At 42.7% G+C, this 17,154-nt stretch overlaps 1 long non-coding RNA gene across 1 annotated transcript in view; it reads left to right on the forward strand.

Annotated features, from left to right (window-relative positions):
- The window catches only part of LOC142406704 (uncharacterized), a 108,276-nt gene extending 91,857 nt beyond the window's left edge, over positions 1-16,419 (forward strand). The window contains exon 3 of the long non-coding RNA XR_012774672.1: positions 16,318-16,419. This is a non-coding gene — a long non-coding RNA (uncharacterized LOC142406704). The remainder of the gene's footprint in view (positions 1-16,317) is intronic.
- The last annotated feature ends 735 nt before the right edge of the window (positions 16,420-17,154 follow it).

The raw sequence follows: 17,154 nt of genomic DNA on the forward strand, positions 1-17,154 counted from the left end.
TGATAACACGCTGGTGTTTTGGCTGTTGCTAAGCGGTGTTTACATTGGTCAAGAACTTTTTTTTTTTTCTTCAGCTCCCCATGCTCTGCCCGGTGCCCAAGAAATGGGAGGGGGCACAGCCAGGATAGTTGATCCAAACTGGCCAAAGGGCTATTCCATACCATATGATGTCATGCCCAGTATATAAACTGGGGGAGCTGGCCGGGGGGTAGCGATCGCTGCTCGGGGACTGGCTGGGCGTTGGTCGGTGGGTGGTGAGCAGTTATATCTTTTTTTTTTTTTTTAATTATTATTTTTTCCCTCCCTTGGGTTTTGTTCCTCTCTCTCTCTCTCGTTGTTTTCCTTCTCATTATAATTCATTATTATTATTACTATTATTTTGTTCCAATTATTAAACTGTTCTTATCTCAACCCACAAGTTTTCTTACTTTTGCTCTTCCGATTCTCTCCCCCATCCCACCGGGGGGGAAGTGAGCGAGTGGCTGCGTGGTGCTTAGCTGCTGGCTGGGGCTAAACCACGACACCTACTCTCATAATTTATGAGCCACATGTTTTCACATTTACACTACTTCAAATCATATTCCCTACTCATTTACCATTGTAAAACTAACTTGCATGTTTACAAGTGAAAAATGTGCGGGGCACAATAGAGTATTCAATAAATTCAATATAGAAATGAATAATTAGTATTTCTCATTAGTTTTCGGAATTTGCTGCATTAGAAAACAATAAACAACTGTATCTGGAAATACCATTTTTCTCCATGTTTAATAAAAACTTCTGTACTAATTTTCTGAGCTATTTACATTTAATCTTTTCTACTTAGACATGCTTCATGGGGAAGGAAGAACTAATTTAGAAGAATGCAAAGGAGCAATTATTATTTCCATTAGTCCCCTTGGAGGCAAAAAAATGTATACACTATCACCTGAGTAGGTGGATGATCTTGTGGCTGAGGTAAATTAGTGACACATGCTAGCTGAGGAGGATACCTAAGTGACAGTCCTCCACTTGCACTGGATTCCGATCTTGGCATTAGTAGTGGCTAGAATTTCTATCTGATATGGATGTACTCTCATGAACTTCTGGGGACTAGCAGGAAAACTAGTCTAGTTGCAGGTTCTGCTCTAACATATTTAATGTGGGAAATGCTAAATTATCTGAGAAAAGTGGAAGGCAATTTAGATGTAACGAAGGAGACTTAGCTGGGTTGCTCTCTGACTTAAGTGATCTCGGAACACTCAGGCAATAAATTACGCTGTGGAGGTGAGCCTTTCTTCCCTAATTGTAAATACTTCTGGGATGACTAACATCATACCCTTGCCCTTTCCTTTCCTTGCCTTGCTCCATATGAGATCTGTCTGGAGAAAAGTTTTATTATCTTTGTACTGGACATTAAGGTTGGGATACAGCTTTTCTATATCTGCAGTGCACAAGTTACATGTGAATTCATCCCTTCAGACTTATGGAGAGAAATTGCTGTTGCTAAAATCAGAAGGATCATATCGCAGCACTATTTGTCCCACAGACTCCAAAGGAAGCCTCTAGTGATCAGCTCAGATGTAGACAACTAACATTTCATCTGACAAATCCCATTATAGGAATTAAATCATTCTAATTCTCTAATTTATTTAAGGAATGCCTTCTCTCATCTCTTTACAGTTTCTGATTATCAGAGAACTGGATCCATTAAAAAAGGAGTGCTTAACTTTGACACATTTGTGTTTGGCTTGTGCATCATCCTATCAATAGCATTTCCAGAGCAACAGTGACTGTGTTCTTAACACTGTCCAAAAATACACATATATATTCCCTCGATGGAACTATGTGTCTTGTTTTCCCTGAATAGCTCAAGAACCAGGTAATATTTTTGGTAGGTACTCAGTATCACCAGTACTCTCAAGGCAAAATTCATATAGTTCCTGTTCTTGATAATGTATGGATACAGGACAGCTTACATACCTTCCTTATTGCTGTATTCTTGCAGTCTATACAGAAAAAGTACAGGGGTCTGGCCTAAATATCTTTTCATCCTTTCATCCCTTTTCCCCAGCAAAATTCCAATACATGTATAAGCAGTTATATTTCAACTATTGCATGTAGCTGTTTCTTTAAGGCTAAAATCCCGTATTAATCCATCAGATGTTTTCAAACAACCTCCTTAAAATAAAAAGTCACATTTGTTTCATTCTCAACTATAAACAACCAAGTGAACTGGTGGTTCTCCTGTGGCCACAATACAGACTGCTGTACTTATATATAAGATTATCAGCTCTTTTTGGTAATTTTCTTGATTATAACAAATAGGTAAACAGCAAAACTATGCCGGAGATATTTAATTCCCAGGTATGGGGAGAGGAACTCACTGGAATGTCCATGATGGATCACTCTCATGGCTTGTGCATTTCTCATGACAAACTTTCCTCAGACACTCACAGATCTTAGTCAACAACTCATTTACCTATATTCTGACTTTTTGACCAAGTGGACCCAACCACTTGGGTGGGTCATTTATCTTTATCTTGTTCAAAATCTCTGTCGTGGTTTAACCCCAGCCAGCAGCTAAGCACCACACAGCCGCTCACTCACTCCCCCCTGGTGGAATGGGGGAGAGAATCGGAAGAGCAAAAGTAAGAAAACTCAAGGGTTGAGATAAAAACAGTTTAATAGGTAAAGCAAAAGCCACGCATGCAAGCAAAGCAAAGCAAGGAATTCATTCACTACTTCCCATGGGCAGGCAGGTGTTCAGCCATCTCCAGGAAAGCAGGGCTCTATCACGCGTAATGGTTACTTGGGAAGACAAATGCCATCACTTCAAATGTGCCCCCTTCCTTCTTCTTCCCCAGCTTTATATACTGAGCATGACGTCATGTGGTATGGAATAGCCCTTTGGTCAGTTTGGATCAACTGTCCTGGCTGTGCCCCCTCCCAGCTTCTTCTGCACCTGGCAGAGCACGGGAAACTGAAAAGTCCTTGACTAGTGCAGCAACAACTAAAACATCTCTGTATTATCAACACTGTTTTCAGCACAAATCCAAAACATAGCCCCATACCAGCCGTTATAAAGAAAATTAACCCTGTCTCAGCTGAAACCAGGACAATCTCCAAATGAATTCTCACAGTGAGAATTGTCTCGTCTCTGTCAGACCAAATAAAATTTTACAAAAATCCCCTGATTCCATAGCCATTCTCTTTGGAGTAAATTACAGCTGATTTAAAATTACAAAGATTGCCAGGACATGTGTTAGACTCAATTCTTCCACCAGAAATAAGTCAAAACCACAATATTGTCCTGCATATCCAGTCGTGCCACCACATTGCCTGTTGTCACAGAGCCACTTAGCTGCAAAACCAGATCTGCACCACTCAGTGACATAAATTACAGATTTTATTTACTATGCAGGATGGATATAGTGGGTGGACAGCAATTTCTATTCTATCACAAACACACACTATTTGTACAGACCACATTCACCAAAACCAGGGCCTCTAGTCCATTTGTGATTAGTACCATGGAGTCAGGGAAACAGGACAATCACTCCAGCTGGTCAAGGTGTCTAAGCCTTGGCTGGTGACATGGCCTTCACATTTAGTGGGTCTTTGGCTCATCCTTCTGCACAGTGTTGGATATGTAGATGTGTTTCCCCCCAAAGGGCTACTGTTTTCAATGTTTTAGCTTTGCAACTCAGCTGGTCACCAATGGCCTTATCATTCCTGTCACTCCAAGCCCTTCTCTTTGACTTTCTCTAGGTAACTTGTTATCTGGGTTACTATCACATTCTGTCCCACTCCAAATGGAATACATAGATGCAAAGCTAGTTCATGTGTTCATGTGTCCTTTTTTGCTACTTTTCTATGCATACCTAAACCATCACAGGAGGGCAGATGTAGTCTGGATGCTTTGGGTAAGCTCCACCCCCGCCCTGCCCCCAACAATTATCTGTACTTAGTTCATTTTCATAGCACATACCAGTCATCTAATGAGTTAGAACTGGGCAGATGTAGCCAAGCCCTTGCTTACCTGAGTGATGCTTTCAAGTAGACTTTATCCCATTACATTTGTTCATGTGTTCCTGAAAAAACAGAGTAATTTAAAAAATTAAGCACAGAGGAGCACTGAATTGTATTACCCAGTAAGTATATCTATAATACATACGTATTCAGATGTCACCTTTTAGAGGGCATCCTCTCTAAGGCATATATGGCTCTATACCAATCCAATCCTTGATAAAGGCAATTCACTAAACAGGAAAACCTGAATGACTCATGTTTCTTATCAACTGCCATGATTATAATCAATTATAATTCTTTTTCCCTGTTGCTGTCTTTTCTGGAAAGAAAAAATTATCTGAAATTGGCAACTTTGAAACTTCCTTTAGAGATGATAGACACAGCACTGCACTTACTGTATTTGAAGGTACCTGTTATTTAATTTTTAAGTTGAATGTGGAGAAAATGACCACTTTTTACTGTGAAATAAATCAAACTAAATTTACCTTACAATCAGCATAGATAATCTGCTGTATAAAAACAACCTACCTGGTTTTTTGCTTGTAATTTTGCTTTCATTCTTAGATGCTCCCATCCAAAAGTAACAAGAGACTTTGAATTTATGTGAATTATGTGGGGACTTGGTGAATGTCACCCATTCCCTTTCAGTGTGCTCAAACTAGTGAAATACTAATGAGGCAGCAAGTTATACCTAACAATATATGACATCACACTGTATCAAATGAAGGTTAAAGAAGTGATGAATAAAATATCTTTGAGCTTAATATCCTTACAGTGCCTCTTGAAGCAACCATTGCCAAATACATTTAAATCTGTGCATTATTAACCAGCTGCCTTTTGGGAGCCATGGAGTGTTCATGTTCTGCACAGGATGCCATTACACATCAACTGCCTTATATGGCACTTGGTCTTTACATCTTGTAACTTTAAAATATAACTGGCCCTATATGAAAAGCTATTTCTGTAATGCCAAGACATTTGTATTCCAATGCGAAGTGCCAGTTCAATACAAAAAGGGCATGTATACCATTATGCACCAGCTGCCTCATCTAGCTGTTTGTAATTGCAAAATATAATAAAGCTCTTTATTAGACATGCAAAAATGAGATTAGAATCTGGACAGTTTTATGCTTAAAAGAGTGCTTCTTGTAACTGCAGAGAAGCCATATACTTGTAAGGATTCCTATCCAGAGCACTGACCGGAAAGCTCATTTTTAGAGGTCTCTGCTTGCTTTGAAACATAAATGTTCTCTATTCTGGGGTCTTTATTAGATTTTGTGTGTGACCAGGGAAACAAAATGTGCAGAGAGAGAATTAGTACACCAGGAGAAAAGGAAGATAGAAGGGCAAGAAAGCACTTATGATACAGCACCCACCCCTCCCACCTAAAACATCCCCCCCAACCAACAAAAACCACAAACCCAAAACATCTCCTTTGCTTAAGTTGGGCTGGGGGGGGGGGGGGGGGGGGGGCAATCAGGAGGGAGAATAAGTAGAAAGAATGTATGGAAATTCAAAATAGCTAGGGAGGGAATAAATGTCATTGAATTATAAATTATGAAGACAATATATTATAACTGCTTGTACTATCCTAATGCCAAATTTTAGGTCTTACTCCATCATGTGGTGTCATATGGTTTCAGCATCTGGTCATTCCTCACTTTATTACAGGAATTCATGATGTAATCCATAATACACAAATTCATAATTATTTGACAAGGGTATGTGAAGACTGAACAGATGTTGTGGATCTATTTAGAATAGAGATATAAGCATCATTTTGCAAGAAAGCTGGGGTTCTAGGAGTCTAACAAAGTTGCAGATTTATAAATGGGCATTTACATTTTACTGTCAGCTAGCTGCTGGATCTTTTCCTTTTGGACAGTGACATGTAGGACTTGATCACAAGGAGTGCAGTTACAATATTATTCACATACTGATAGCAGCTATCATTTGGAAAAGGAAAGATGTGACACGATGATTTTTGACTCATTTCATTACCAAGATTATTATATGCTGTCTTAATGTACTAAGAGGAGTATTTGTATGATACATATGCGGTGTTAACACTTCCCTGAATTGACCACCTTGTGATTTCTTGCATGAAGCAATATAGTTCAGCATAAAGCTTATAGAGTCAGGTCAAAGAGTAAGAAACCAATCTCCTTTGGGTGAGGAAAAAAACACCTTCTAGTGAGCATTCATGGTTTTCACCTGGTAATACACTGAGACAGTGGAAAAAAAAGGTTTTATTGTAAATATTTCAGTACTCAAATAAATTTTAAGCTTGGAAAGAAAGGAAGTTTAACATGCTCTGCAACAGAAAGCTCTCATGTCAAAAAAGATTAAATTTTGTAACAAAAGTTGTGTATTGTGTTGCCCCTTGTTGAATTAAACGACTTAATGTAGCATTATAGACATTTGTTTTTAAGAAACGCAGAAACAAGAGTAATATTTTGGCTTGAATAACTGATCAAGAAAGATTTATGACTGTCTCTGCAATGATGATTGTTCCCTGCAATTACGTAAGGAAGATGGGACAAGCACAGAAAGTGACAGAAAGCAATCCAAAATGAAGACTACCACATTTTGTGCAGCCATATTTTTAATGTGTTCAATAGGATTGCTTAAGTATTAGCATGCACAGGGAGACAGATACTTAGCATCAGCTATGGTATGATATTCTATCTATTGGTATATGTGCAAATTTGATATTCTATGTATTTGTATGTATGTATTTATATACATGTCATTAGGGGACCAGGATAAAGGAGCAAGCTGATAAACAGCACTTTTACAGAAATAACTGCTACATGACATCCTTTTCAGAACCATTATATAATTTACCAAAAAATACACGTTACTTTACTAGAAAACAATCAATACGTCCCAATCATTTTTGGGTGGCTATTTCCAAATTTGGAAACTATATTGTTCTGGTTTCAGCTGGATAGAGTTAGGATAGAGTTAATTTTCTTTCCAGTAGCTGGTACAGTGCTGGGTTTTGGATTTAATATGAGAATAATGTTGCTAACACACTGGTGTTTTAGTTGTTGCTAAGTAATGCTTACAGTAGTCAAAGACTTTTCAACTTCCCATGCTCTGCCAGGTGCACAAGAAGCTGGGAGGGGGCACAGCCAAGATGATTGATCCAAACTGGCCAAAGGGCTATTCCATACCATATGACGTCATACTTAGTATACAAACTGGGGGAGATGGCCAGGGGGCAGCGATCACTGCGTGGGGACTGGCTGGCCATGGGTCAGCCGTGGGTGAGTGGTTGCATCACTTGTTTATTTTCCCTTGGGTTTTATTCCTCTCTCTCTCTGTTATTGTTTTACAGTTCTTTTTTTTTTTTTTTTTTCTTTTCCCAACTATTAAACTGTTGTTATCTCAACCCACGAGTTCTCTTACTTTTGCTGTTCTGATTCTCTGCCCCATCCACCGCAGGGCAGGCAGTGAGTGAGTGGCTGTGTGGTGCTTAGTTCCCAAATGAAGTTAAACCACAATAGTCCTTTTTGGTGCCCAATATGGGGCTTGAAGGGTTTGAGATAATAATAGTTTAACCAGAGCATATTAAGCAATTTAGATCTGTTAGTTGTGGGTCACAATATTGATTCATCTGTTCTTGATATGGGTTTATCTGATCTGCACCACGCTCATTTTTTTGCTGTACATGTTAAAGACAGGTGTTGGTTTTTGCAGTTTGCTGTGCTCTGCAGTGATTAGTGATGGTTTGCCTGAGAGATTTGTTATTAAAACACTGGCCTTGAGCTTAATTTGGTATCTAAGTTTTGTACTGAAGCCACTACTGTACCTCGGGTACCACCTCGTGGAGACAGTTAGCAATCAAACCTCTTCCTCTGAGACGTTTTTTATGGAGGAAACACAGAATGGCACCTTCGCTACTTTTTTCTACAATGTTTCCTCCTTTGTTACAATAACTTTTCAGTATCTTGAACATCCTTGGGTAGTTAAGATACTTCTAGTGGTATTGCTTGGGAATATTGTTTCGATCTTGTCCAAGGTTAGTAAGCAATTTAAGAATATCATCTAGAGATCTGCCCCGAGGCCAGATAGTTATGAGTAGCAGGGTGTGTGGGATAGCATGGGCAAATGCCTAGGGCGGTGGGCACCTCCAGTGTTTTGGAACTTCACCCCAGAACAAGTGCAGAATCCTGAAAAATTAGTAGAATATTTGGAAGAAGTACGCTGTCACCCTGGCAATTCTAGGGAGACACAAATCACTGCAACGTGCTGGGGCCTGGCCCATGCCTACTGAGCCCTGTTCAACACTAGTCAGAACCCTCAAGGGGAAGAGAAGGTCTCTGCAACTGACAACAAAATGACAGGCACTGTGGCTACTCCAGCCTCCCCTGTCACAGGTACTGTGGCTACTCCAGCCTTGGCGACAGATAATGCAGTTGAACCAGGGAACCAACACATGTCAGTAGAGTTGCCCTTGTACACAAGAAGAAATCTTGGAAGCGAAAGTCAGCTTGTTTAGAAAGGGAAGATGAAAAAGCAGGGCCATCACAAAGAAAGCAAGAGGAAGAAATAAACAAGACAGAAACCACCCAATCCCTATCCCTGAGTGAGCTGCAAGATAAGCAAAAAGATTTCAGCGGTCATCCAGGTGAGCATATTGTCACCTGGCTGCTCCGATGCTGGGATACGGAGGCCAGTAGCCTGGAATCAGAGGGTAGGGAAGCCAAACAGCTGGGATCCCTTTCTAGGGAAGGGGGCATTGACAAAGCAATTGGAAAAGGGGCACAAGCCCTCAGCCTCTGGAGGCGACTCCTGTCAGGTGTGAAGGAAAGGTATCCCTTCAAGGAAGATGTTATATGTCACCCAGGCAAATGGACCACCATGGAGAGAGGTATCCAGTACCTGAGGGAATTAGCCATGCTGGAAGTGATTTATGGTGACCCGAACAACAAGCAGTTATCCAAAGATCCAGATGAAGTCCAGTGCACACGACCCATGTGGCGGAAGATGGTAAGAAGTGCAGCAGCACTGTATTCCAAATAAATGGCAATGCTGAGCTGGAAAGACGGAGAGGGTCCAACAGTGGATGAAGCAGCTAGCCAGCTCCAGGAATACAAAGAAAGTCTCTCTTCCTCCCTTGTCTTGGCTGTGGAGAAACTATCCCAGAAGATCCAGCGACTCGAAGAGGATAGGTCCTACTCTCCACCTGTACAGACCAGTATGTCAGCTATTAGGAGTCAGCGTTCTTCTGCTCAAGAGAGAGGATATAGAGGGTACACACCACGGGGCACCCTGTGATTTTACCTGCATGACCATGGAAGGGACATGAGGAAGTGGGATGGAAAACCTACCTCCACCGTAGAGTCACGGGTACATGAGTTGCAAAGAAACACAATCACACAAGGGGGTTCTTCCAGGAAAATTGCTGCTGCAGTTTCCAGTGGGCAGTTCCCCAGACAGAGCAGAAGGGCTGATCTTACTCCTGATTTTAATCCAGGAGCTCCTGACTCATACGCACAAGAAGTGGGTAACGAATACTATGACCAGGACTAGAGGGGCCCTGCCTCCAGCCAGGTGGAGGAAAGGGACAACCAGGTTTATGGGACTATGTGGATTCGATGGCCTGGCCCATCAGACCCACAGGAGTATAAGGCTCTAGTAGACACCGGTGCGCAGTGCACCCTAATGCCATCAAGCTATCCAGGGGCAGAACCCATCTGTATTTCTGGAGTGACAGGGGGATCCTAACACCTAACTGTATTGGAGGCTGAAGTGAGCCTAACTGGGAATGAGTGGCAAAAGCACCCCATTGTGACTGGCCCAGAGGCTCCATGCATCCTTGGCATAGACTGCTTCAGGAGAGGGTGTTTCAAGGACCCAAAAGGGTACCGGTGGGCTTTTGGTATAGCTGCCTTGGAGACGGAGGATATTAAACAGCTGTCCACCTTGCCCAGTCTTTTAGAGCTCCCTTCTGTTGTAGGGTTTGCTGAGGGTCGAAGAACAGCATGTGCCAATTGCTACCACAATGGTGCACCAGCTGCAATATCGCAACGGCAGCAATATCGTACCAACTGAGACTCCCTGATTCCCATCCATAAGCTGATTTGTTGACTGGAGAGCCAAGGAGTGATCAGTAAGACTCATTCACCTTTTAACAGCCCTATATGGCCAGAGCAAAAGTCTAATGGAGAAGGAGACTGACAGTAGACGATCGTGGTCTGAATGGAGTCACACCACCGCTGAGTGCTGCCATGCTGGACATGCTGGAACTTCAATACAAATTGGAGTCAAAAGCAGCCAAGTGGTACGCTACAACTTATGTCACTAATGCATTTTCCTCAATCCCTTTGGCAGCAGAGTGCAGGCCACAGTTTGCTTTCACTTGGAGGGGCGTTCAGTACAGCTGGAATCGACTGCCCCTGGGGTGGAAACACAGCCCTGCCATTTGCCATGGACTGATCCAGACGGCACTGGAACAGGGTGAAGCTCCAGAACATCTGCCATATATTGATGACATCATCGTGTGGGGCAATACAGCAGAAGAATTTTTTAAGAAAGGGAAGAAAATAGTCCAGATCCTCCTGAAAGCCGGTTTTGCCATAAAACAAAGTAAGGTCAAGGCCCTGCACAGGAGATCCAGTTTTTAGGAATAAAATGGCATATTGTCAGATCCCAATGGATGTGATTAACAAAATAACAGCCATGTCTCCACCAACTAGCAAAAAGGAAACACAAGCTTTCTTAGGCGTTGTGGGTTTTTGGAGACTGCATATTCCAAATTAAAGTCTGATTGTAAGCCTTCTCTATCAAGTGACCCAGAGGAAGAACGATTTCAAATGGGGCCCTGAGCAATGACAAGCCTTTGAACAAATTAATTGGGAGATAGTTCATGCGGCAGCCCTTGGGCCAGTCCTTGCAGGGAAAGATGCAAAAAATATGCTCTACACCATAGGTGGGGAGAATGGCCCTACCTATGGAGCCTCTCTGGCAGAAAACACCAGGGGAGACTCGAGGTCGACCCCTAGGGTTTTGGAGTCGGGGATACAGAGGATCAGAGGCCTGCTATAATCCCACTGAAAAAGAGATATTGACAGCATATGAATGGGTCTGAGCTGCTTCAAAAGTGGTTGGTGCTGAAGCACAGCTCCTCCTGGCACCCCGACTGCCGGTGCCGGGCTGGATGTTCACAGGGAGGGTCCCCTCTACACATCAGGCAACTGATGCTACGTGGAGTAAGTGGGTGACACAGATCACACAATGGGCTCGAACAGGAAACCCCAATAGCCCAGGAATCTTGGAAGTAATCATGGACTGGCCAGAAGGCAAAGATTTGGGAATATCACCAGAGGAGGAGTTGAGGCGTGCTGAAGACGTCCCACTGTATAATAAACTGCAAGAAAAAGAGAAGCCATATGCCCTGTTCACTGATTGGTCCTGTTGTCTTGTGGGAAGGCATCGGAGGTGGAAAGCTGCTGTATGGAGTCCTACACGACAAGTCACAGAAAACTGCTGAAAGACATGAATCAAGTCAGTTTGCAGGGATGAAAGCCATCCAGTTGGCTCAAACCCAGCTGGGCTGCTGCATTGTGGCAAGATATCACTGCACAGGTAGAGAACTTAGTTGTAAAAGTACTCCACGTAGATGCTCATGTACCCAGGAGTCGGGCCACTGAAGAACATCAAAACAACCAGCAGGTGGATCAGGCTGCTAAGATTGAAGTGGCTCAGGTGAATCTGGACTGGCAACATAAATGTGAGTTAGTTATAGCTCGTTGGGCCCATGACACCTCAGGCCATCAAGGAGGAGATGCAACATATGGATGGGCTTGTGATCGAGGGGTGGACTTGACCATGGGCACTATTGCACAGGTTATCCATGAATGTGAAACATTCACTGCAATCAAACAAGCCAAATTGTTAAAGCCTCCCTGGTATGGAGGGTGATGGCTGAAATATAAATATGGGGAGGCCTGGCAGATCGATTATATCACACTCCCACAAGACTGGCCAAGGCAAGCACTATGTGCTTACAATGGTGGAAGCAACCACCGGATGCCTGGAAACATATCCTGTGCCCCATGCCATCTCCCGGAACACTATCCTGGGCCTTGAAAAGCAAGTCCTATGGCAACATGGCAGCCCAGAAAGAACCGACTCAGACAATGGGACTCATTTCTGAAACAGCCTCATAGACACCTGGGCCAAAGAGCATGGCATCGAGTGGGTATATCACATCCCCTATCATGCACCAGCCTCCAGAAAAATTGAATGATACAAAGGGCCGTTAAATACCACACAGAGAGCAATGGGTGGTGGGACATTCCAACATTGGGATACACATTTAGCAAAAGCCACCTGGTTTGTCAACATTAGGGGATGTGCCAATCGAGCTGGCCCTGCCCACTCAAAACTTTCACATCCTGTAGAAAGGGATAAAGTCCCTGTAGTGCACATAAAACACATGCTGGAGAAGACAGTCCGGGTTACTCCTGCCTTGGGCAAAGGCAAATGCATTTGTGGGATTGCTTTTGCTCGAGGACCTGGGTGCACTTGGTGGGTAATGCTGGAGGATGGGGAAGTCCACTGTTTACCTCAAGGGGATTTGATTTTGGGTGAGAGTAGCCAATGAACTGAATGGTATGATGTTAATTGCTATATGATACTGTATGTCATCACTTCTATGGTTGCTATATGCCATATCAATGGTATTACAGTAAGAATCACCCACATTAATGAAGAATGAACTTTGATGAAACCAAGCAAAGTGCAGCTGTGATGGAACCAGAACTGGCTTCAGCATGCAACAATCCAACACCACACACCATCTCTCCTGCCCTGAAGGGCTGTTATGAGAGATGGAACCCAAAGTCATGGACTAAATGAATTCAATGGACGTTTTAGAGGGATGGCCCATAGACCAAGGGAATGATACCTCTGTGTATATATCAAAAGACAGGAAAAGTGGTGATGATTAATTGGAATGTGTTGGAAAGGGCAGGACCTGGGCATGACATAGATGGTATAGAGTAAGGGTTGGCAACTGTCCTGGTTTTGGCTGGGATCGAGTTAATTTTCTTCCTAGTAGCTGATATAGTGCTGTGTTTTGGATTTAGTATGAGAATAATGTTAATAACACATTGATGTTTTAGTTGTTGCTAAGTAATATTTACACTAAGTCAAGGATTTTTCAGCTTTGCATCTTCTGCCAGGTGGACAAAAAGCTGGGAGGGGGCACAGCCAGGCCAGTTGACCCAAACTGCCCAAAGGGGGATTCCCTACCATATGACATCATTCTCAGTATATAAACTGGTGGGAGCTGGCCGGGGGGAGTGATTGCTGCTCGGGGACTGGCTGGGCATTGGTTGGCAGGTGGTGAGTGGTTGCATCATTTGTTTTATTCTTGGGTTTTATTCCTCTCTCTCCCCTTTTTTTTTTCCTTTTCATTATTATTATTATTATCATCATCATTATTATTATCATTATTATCATCATCTTTTCCCAATTATTAAACTGTTCTTATCTCAACCCATGAGTTTTCTTACTTTCATTCTTCAGATTGTCTCCCCTGTCCCATCAGGGGGGAGGGTGAGTGAGCGGCTGTGTTGTGCTTAGTTGCTGACTGAAGGAAGCTAAACCACAACAACATGGTACTGCTTCTTGGACAAAACTACTAAATTATTCCAATAATATACACCTCAAGAGTTATGGCTCCTGGAGATTAATAATACCAGTTACACCTTTTGATCATTACATTTTATCTTCATTTAAGACTTTCAAAAAATTTTACTCAAGGAGTCTGTTATTAATCGCTAAATTGACCTCTCAGAAAATTATTTAAACCACAAAATGGTGGGTTTTACTCCAAAAGAACTAAACAGATTTTTAGCAAAAGAGTTAAAACAACAGAAGCAGAAACTGCAATGCCTTTCTCAAATCAGAACATCATTTCATCTTTCCATCATTAATTCATTCTTTCAAAGCATTTCTCAATTGCTATGTAAATATCAGCTCTGTCCTCAGCTGCCCTGTGATATCAGCCCACATTGTATGCAAAGTATAATTTCAAAGCAGCTTTTCGTGATTTCTCCTGTGGTGCCCTCTCATTTTGGAAGATTTCCTTCTTATACATTGACTCAACTAACTCATTATCCACTCTATTGTCTTTTCTCTGATGCCAGTAAAAATTTTGGCAACAATTAGGCTGCTGAAATGTTTAGCCTAATGTCTTCGATGATGACTAATACTATCCGAGAGCCCCTTTAACCTCTCTCATTCAGCTATACCTCCTGTTTTATGTTGTGATGTATCACAACAGCTGCAAGTTGCCCGGAGCTGCTTGTTTACTGCGAAAGGCAGAGCACCATGGCATTCTGGTCGTGAATGATGTTTCTTGAGGCTCTGACTCTGCACATACGTAAGAACATCTTCATTCCTGTGCTGTGAGAGAGCAAGCCTTTCCTAGATTTTCTTTTCCTCTCTTCAACTGCCTGCCACCTTCTTCTCTCAAAATTTGCAATCCATTCCACCTTCATCCTCCCTAACTGTGATAACACATCTTTAATTTTATATTTGGTTAAGAAACATAAACCTGAAATGTTGACTAGAGGCAGACAGAGAATAACTGGGGAGCTGTTAACTGGGTCCTGTTAAAGCCTTTGGTCCTGTGGACTTTAGAAAAATAGAATAATTGAGCTGATAAACTGAGATTTATCAGGTTTATGAGGCTTTATTAACTGAGACTCATAAAAATACTAATATTCCTCAAACTCCATGAGCAGTTTCTACTGAAATATTGCAACACCACCACCAGAAAATGGCATTATTTCCTTCTGAGCTTTGATGCAAGCAGAAATCCCCGCAAGAACTTTCAGGTTTGTGTTGGCTATCAGGCTACTTTGAGATTAACAGAGACCAATAATAATTATTTTTTCCCCCTAGGATTAGTTCAAATCAGTCATGCCAAATTGATAACTAGAAAATTATTGGTTTCAGCAGAAATCAAAAGACAAAAATTAACATTTTTCATTTCTGTATTAAGGAAGCACTGTTACAAAGGCAAATCTTTCTAAAATAAAGACTGGCAGAGAAATGAGTTGGCAAATGGGCTTAACAATGAAACCATCTTTGAGAAGCCTTTTTAAAACAAATCATCATACTTACATAATTTTTTTACATATATATCCCATAACACACATGAAGTGCCTTAGTCCGCTGACTAAAACATCTCTGTCAATTTGAGTCTAGTGGTTGTTAGGGGCTACTTTTTTGCTTTTTCTGCTTGCTGTACTGCTGTACTGCTTATCATCTTACTCTGCTGTGCCTGGGAGCATTTTGATAACAGCAATAGCCATATACCTGGGCTGGCAGATGGCCAGGACATTGCTGCTGTTGCTGTGCTGCTGTACTGGACAGGCTGGAACTCCAGTGTGAACTCGAGTCAAAGGGAATGTGACCTGTGGATGAGTCCACACAGGAGCAGGGCGCCCCGAAGCATCTGTGGCCATGGATAAGCCCATGCCAGAGCAGGTATATCTTGAAATGTCTGTGGCCATGGTTATGTCTCTGCTGCAGCAGCTGTACCTCTGAAGGGATTGTGGCCCAAGGATAAGCCTACGCTGGAGAAGGTACACCTCAAGGCATCTGTGGCTGTGCATGAGCTCATGCTGGAGCACCTCAAAGTGTGTGGTCATGGAAAAGCCCAGGACAGAGCATGTACAGCCCTGTAGGGACTGCAGCTGTGGGTAAGGCCATGTTGGAGCAGGTTTACTTCTGAAGGGACTGTGGCTGTGGGTAAGGCCACACTGGAGCAGGTATATCTCTGAAGGCATTGTGGCCCATGGAGAAGGCCACACTGGAACAGGTGCACCTCAAAGCGACTCTGGCTGTGGATAAGTCTGTGCCGCAGCACGTATACCCCTGGAGAGACTGTCGCTCATAGATAAGGCTCCATTTGGAGCAGGTACACCCCTAAGGGACTGCAGTCTGTGGGTAAGTCCAAGCTGGAGCAGGGGCAAGGGGAGGAGTTCATTGCAATGTTAAACCCAATGGTCTGGTCCAAAGGGATCAGGGGTGGAGATCGTAATGGAGACCTTTACATTGTTGTAACCCAGGATTTCAGCTGCATGTTATAGGAATTACTGTAACCAGACCCACCTCAACCAATGGAGGAGAAGCCTTACAAGAAGCAGTGCAAGTGCAGCAGTGACCCGAACTGAGCTGGCTTTGGTGCCCTGTAACACCAAGCAACACTCCACCTCTCCTGTCCTGAGTGACCACCATAACAGATGGAGCCCAAACTCATGGACTAAATGAACTCAGTGGATATTTTGGGGACATTTATGGACATTTTACGGACATTTTACAGGGCTGGTCCATAGACTAAGGAAATTATATCTGTGTATTATATCAAAGGATGGGAAGGGTGATGGTGGGTAATGAGAATATATTGGCTAGTGTGAGACCTGAGCATGACATAAATGGTATGGAATAAGGGGCGGAGAATGTGGTGGTTTTGGCTGGGATAGAGTTAATTTTCTTTATCGTAGCTAGTATGGGGCTATGTTTTGGATTTGTGCTGAAAACAGTGTTATAACACATTGATGGTTTAGTTGTTGCTAAGTAATGTTTACATTAGCCAAGGACTTTTCAGCTTCCCATGCTCCACCAGGCGCACAAGAAGTTGGGAGAGGGCACAGCCAGGACAGTTGATCCAAACTGGCCAAAGGACTATTCCATACCATATGACGTCATGCTCAGCTTATAAAGCTGGGGAAGAAGAAGAGGGATGGCGTTTGCCTTCTCAAGTAACCGTTACGCGTGATGGAGCCCTGCTTTCCTGGAGATGGCTGAACACCTGCCTGCCCATGGGAAGTAATGAATGAATTCCTTGTTTTGCTTTGCTTGCATGCGCAGCTTTTGCTTTCCCTATTAAACTGTCTTTATCTCAACCCACGAGTTTTCTCATTTTTACTCTACCGATTCTCTTCCCCATCCCACTGCGGGGGAGTGAGCGAGCGGCTGTGTGGTGCTTAGTTGCAGGCTGGGGTTAAACCACGACACACATTTACAGTACTAAGACAAAAATGACCTGAAAAAGATTTTGATACTTTATTTTAATTGAAATAACCCACCGTAAATGTCTGATCAGCTCTAATC

The sequence above is a fragment of the Mycteria americana genome, chromosome 2, assembly GCF_035582795.1.
Source record: "Mycteria americana isolate JAX WOST 10 ecotype Jacksonville Zoo and Gardens chromosome 2, USCA_MyAme_1.0, whole genome shotgun sequence".
Lineage (NCBI taxonomy): Eukaryota > Metazoa > Chordata > Aves > Ciconiiformes > Ciconiidae > Mycteria > Mycteria americana.